The following is a 5,786-nucleotide window of genomic DNA, read 5'->3' on the forward strand; positions in this document are numbered from 1 at the left end:
CCGACGCACCGGTTATTTCACGTAGGCCCCGGCACGTCTCGCAACTTTCACAGACGGTGCCGCCGCCGCGCGGTGAACGCTCGAAACGATAAACCGATGATCCAATCGCTGGCGGCGTTCGTGCAGCAAGGGCTCGTCGCGTGGTGCAGTTCCCGCGTTCTTCGTCCCATGTGTACGCCTGCATGCTTTGAATTCTTGCCGACAGCAGTGCGCCAAAATGGGAAAACTTAAATACAAAAGCAATAGGATGTGCTCGGTGCCCCAGTGCACGAATCGCACTGTGAGGGGCGAGGTAAGCCTCCACGCGTTTCCTTCGGACGTGCGCATGAAGAAAACGTGGGCAGCGAAGCTTCTGATTGGAAAAACCGTCACGCAAGCCATGACAGTCTGCAGCCAACATTTCGCGCCGGAAGATTTCTTCTGGGGCACCATAAGTAAGCATGCATTTTGCAACGTTTGCGGCCTTCCTAAACGGAGACCGTACCTGAGTAACAATGTACGAACGTTAATAGCGTGTTTGCTGCAGCGTATCACTTGCATGCGTTTGAAGATTTGTTTAAATGTACTTTTTATTTTTGCTTCGTGTTTAAAATTTGCCAGCAAATATGAACACTAAGCAGGCGCTGTGTATGCAGAAGACAGACAGGTTGTTTCACTGAAATAGAATTGGATACGGACAACTGCGTTTTTAATTGGCTGCATTTCTGCTGAGCTTTAAATTATACATTGCGGTTTTTGTACTTGAGCATGTCTTAAAAAAAAAAAAAAAGACATGCGAAACGGCCCAGACATTCTGCTCCTAGGGAGCGTTATCCTAGCATGCTTTTGCCTCTCGATATTCATGCCAACAAAAGTGTGCATGGTCTGCTAGCGTAATTAGAGTGCGCGCGTTTAGCCATATCTCTGATAACCAGACACATGGACTCCCTCCAAAAGGCGTCTCAAGAAGACTGCCATCCCTTCGAGACGCCTGCCCGTACGGACTCATGACCGCGACAATGAAGGGGCAAAACAGGCATCGCATGAACGAGCACTACGAGCCTCTGGGAGAGCTGCAGCAAAAAGTGAGTGCTTCTACAAGGAGATGCCCCTTGCATTGTGTGCCAATCTAAAATGCCTCATTCTTTACTTACCAGGTGCGTTTGTTTAGCTAGATAAAAAACGGTGAGTTCCCTTTTGTTACAAGTTGTTGCTCAACTGAATGAATTTGCAGGCCTTGGCACGAAACCACCGAGTGGAAGTGGCTCTTGCTGCATGCCAATGTCATCAGTGGCAACATCCCAGGATTGCACAGACACCAGTGCAGCATGTGTAAGTATCAGTTGTCTTGTTACTGACTGTTAGCGAAGGTGGTAGCTAACTGGTTGATGAACTGTGTGAGCAGCTTAACAAATCAAGCTGCAAACAACCTGCATAAGCGAGACATAGATGTAGGTTAGAATTAGATTAGGCAGACTTTCATGTACTGCCAGATGTTTGTGCCATATTAAGTTACTTGCATCTGGTGTGGACTATTATTACTGTAGTGTAAACTTTCAGGGAAATTTGGTTCTGTGCAGCATGCATGAAACAAGCATTTACGATTAGCTTCCCTTTTCATGCAGGATGCATCAGAGGCTACAAACAGTGTTCAAGCAGGAACAGCGGATCTCTTAGCTGTGCAGCATACAGCTGAGAGTCTCGCCTGCCTGGATGCAAGACGTACTGAACTTGCAGGGCTGGAAAATGTGGCTGTTCAAGCACTGCTGCAGCTCAACCAAAACTCTACTGGGCTACGTTCCACAGGTGTCCAAGTAGACACCAGTTCTGTTCCAATGAAAAAAGGTTTTCTTGATCTCTTTTTGACAGACAGTGCTGTAAGGGCGTTTACAGGTGTAGAAAGCTTTCACCTTCTACTCACCATATCTGAACAAGTTGCTAAAGAAGACACTATGCAAACTGAGAAAAGTGTGCTGGAGAGAGTTATACTCGTTCTGGTGCGGCTGAAGACTTTCCTGTCTTTTAAATGCCTTGCAGTTTTGTTATGTACTTCGGAGGCCACTGTGCATAGGTATTTCTACGGGACGTTGCGCACCATGGCTGCTGTGCTTGAGGCGGCCATTCCATGGCCAAGCAAGGAAGAAATTAGGGAGAATGAGCCGCATTGTTTTGCTGCTTATAAAGATGTAAGAATAGTGCTAGACTGCACAGAGGTGGAAATAGAAAAATCACATTGTGCCTCGTGCCGAATCCTTACATACTCTCATTACAAAGGCAAAAACACATTGAAAGTAATGATAGGTGTGTCTCCAGGTGGCCTAATCTCCTTTGTAGGCGACGCTTTTGGGGGACGTGCCTCTGATAAAACCTGTGTCGAAGACTCCGATATTCTTGGAAAACTAGAGCCATTTAAAGATGACATAATGGTAGATAAAGGATTCAATATTGAGGACAAATGTTCTGCATTGGGCATTGGCGTCATTCAGCCACCTTTTCTCCGTAACCAGGCTCAGTTTTCTGCAGAAGATGCTGCCAAGACAGTGCAGATAGCAAGGGCGAGAGTTCATGTTGAGCGTGCCATACAGCGCTTAAAGCTTTTTAGAGTATTGAAAGGTCCCATGTCTTGGGAGATGCTGGCTGTTGCTGATGAAGCAATGATTGTAATTACTGTATTGTTAATATGTCTGCACCAATACTGGCAGAAAAAAGATTCCAGACTGCGTAATCATTGATTTTTTAGAGACATCACTGTGAATCTTAACTTCAAATCACTACAAAGTGTTGGTATCCTAATACATACACATTTGCTACACGTGTGTAAGTCCAATTTTACATGAAGCTTATACAGTCCGTTCAGTCGAAAAGCCACCGTCATAGCCAGAATAGAAAAAAAAAACGGAGAAAATGTGCATGTGATTTTGTATCAAAATTGTACTGCAGCTGTTCTTTGTGCAGCGTTGGTGTCATATCAATCTGTTTCCCATTTAGCATCCATCTTCCAGTCAAGTTGGAGGGCAATTTGCGACCGACATTCGGACTGACGACATATGTCCCTTTCGGTGAAGGTGTCCACTGAGAAGTTAGATACTGTATTATTTAATGTACTTCTTTTACTGCATATGTCGCACTTCAGCTTTATGTCAATGGACCAAATTGGAACCCTTCGTATTTGCTTTTTAAACATAGCACACAAATGCATGTTGGTAGACAACTATGCGCAATTAAACATGTAATCTATACATCCCAGAGTGCAGAATTTGGTGCACAGCTGTTTGAACGGTGTCTAACAGTATGCCTAAGCGCATAAGGCCAATAAAGTTGTAGCCAAATATGACTTGTTACTTTTTTTTAATATAGCTGATATTTATCAATGTTTACTTCTTGGATTATTTTTTTTTGCCTCGATTGAACAAAGCACACATTAAATCAGCAGACATCTTTGTCATGCGCAAAAAACCTTTGGGCTGCGTTGCACCTTTCATGCCTGGCTGGCTTGAGTTTGGTTTCGTGGGGCTGAACAGGAGTCATTATAGTTGAGAACAGTACTATTACCCGCTTAAACAGACGTGGGGAGCAGTCAACCCAATACAGTCTCTAGGCTTAGCAGTACACCCAACATACTTGCTAGCAACATACTAGCATTTCTTGAATCTAACCCAGCATTGCAGTGTGTTTGAACTTGCTGCTTGTAATGTGTGGTATATTCCTATTGCTAACTACATGTTTTACTGCACTGTAGCTCCATGCCCATCATGTATAATATTGTGTCAGTTTGATAATGTGTTTGCTTTTTTTCATCTTTTCATTTAATTGCATTGTTGTACCATGGATCCTTATGCATTCATGTAAGCATATTGTTTTGTTTGAAAATTATTATCCACTCACCCCCATATCAAATGTGTAATGGGGAAGGTCCTTAGGGTACTTAAATATTCCTAGTTACGTCTGTTTTAATGCAAGGTATGCAATTAAGAAGAGAACAGAAAAAGGAATATGGCTTTCTTTGAAACATGTGGTCTATACAGTGGCGTCGCTAGGGTCATCCGCACCCCATATGAAGGCATAGCCCCCCCCCCCCCCCCTCATCTTCGCCTTCGAAGCACATGATCGCAACTTCCTTTCTACCTTGTCTGTCCTTATGATTTGCTTTGAAGTCAAGGTCGCTCTGCATCCAACAACGCAGTGTGAGTGAAGTGGCATTTCTTTTCTTATTGAATCTTAGACGCAGCGATTGTGCCCAACGACTGATAATTCAGCAAAACATCATATCAAAAGAACATATTTCCAAAAAATGCAGAAACACTAGCATGGGTAGGTTGAGAGGAAATTCACTGAGCAAGCACCTTAAGACAGCTGACTGCCCAGTATGAGACCACGCGCTGTAGTTGGATCTCAAGCAGAGCCTTTAACACGCCACATGCATAGGTGAAAGCCTTCTACACAGTTAACTTTTCATTTTATTTATTCAATATTTTTCAAACAACATTACAGTGCTGAAAGGGATAAGTAGCCAAAAAGCCAGATTAAAGGCTTGACTTGGGCTATGCACTCTGGTGAAGCGGCTGTGACAGCAAATATGTTGCGGCAAAGTAGTGAGGGATGACTGACACAGCAAATTACATATCTCATGGGTACTGCAAAAAACATTCCAGGCTTCCAGGTTGCCAGGTTTTGGATGCCAGTCCTGTGAAGAAAAATTACTTCCAAGTTATATACCTTTTCACAAGACACATGATTGCTGAAGCATGACATGATATATGATAATCCACATATCTTGAAGTGCCAGCTGAATTTGCTAGTATTCAGAAAAGCTGTCATTAACAAACTGAGATATTCAGTTTAAAGTTATGACTGAATGAAAACTATGGCAGATAATATAAGCACACCAGAGCACTCGAGGAATGAACTGTATTAGTGACATAATTTGAATGTTGCGGTCACTGAAATTATTTTTATTCCAGTGTAGCATCATACAGACGTTTAAATATAACTTCATGTTCTTTTACACTATGAACATACAGTCTGAGTTTTGTACTTTTACCTGTGAACAAACAGCAGCAGAGCAATCATGTGCTTGCATCTCGCCGACTTGCCTGCTTTGCACGTACAGTGACCCTGGAAAGAACAAACATGGTCATCCATTTGTACATTACTCGAAGGAGGTTTTCAGGAAATTTAGACCATTGTCTCTGCACATGCCCATTTGCCAAAATGAAGTGTCTTCTTTCTTTCAATTGAGTACATCATGAGTGCTGGCTGCACCATGTTCTGCATTTAATTCACTGTGGCCAGTCTGAGAATGATTACTTTCACAGAAGCATGCATAGTAGAGGATATGCACTCAGGATTTCTACAAGCAGAATTCAAGCAACACAAATCCAGGCAGATTTCTTCAAAATAAAAATGATCTGACAATGCGTTCAGTAGTCACAACCGAATGACTTGCATGCTGGCTCTGATACACGCATTCTGTACATCAGAATGTACCAGTTTCTGTACGCGTTTTTTTTTTTTTTTGGTCCCGAATCTTTCAGTCTTATAAGACGCCGTAGTAGAGGGCTTAGGATTGCATCAACACTGACGGGCTGCACTCGTATCGCGCAGCAAATATGCGTTTTCGCATTTGCCCCTCCTGAAATGGGCCAACGCAGTCTGAGCAGAAATGGCAATCTCGCGCTTAGTCGTTGAATACGCAGACAGCAGCAAACGAATGTAGAATATGTTAATTAGGCAGTAATGCAAAATGTAGCACATGAACCGGCGGGATCAACCGGTGACTTCTCGGAAACAGTACGCATGCTTTTGCT

General features: G+C 43.2%; 1 pseudogene; it reads left to right on the forward strand.

The window, feature by feature from the left end:
• Positions 1 to 247: 247 nt before the first annotated feature.
• Positions 248 to 2,704, forward strand: LOC146191555 (uncharacterized; annotated as a pseudogene).
• Positions 2,705 to 5,786: the final 3,082 nt, after the last annotated feature.

Source organism: Amblyomma maculatum, chromosome 4 (genome assembly GCF_055883805.1).
Source record: "Amblyomma maculatum isolate TAMU_Amacu chromosome 4, ASM5588380v1, whole genome shotgun sequence".
Lineage (NCBI taxonomy): Eukaryota > Metazoa > Arthropoda > Arachnida > Ixodida > Ixodidae > Amblyomma > Amblyomma maculatum.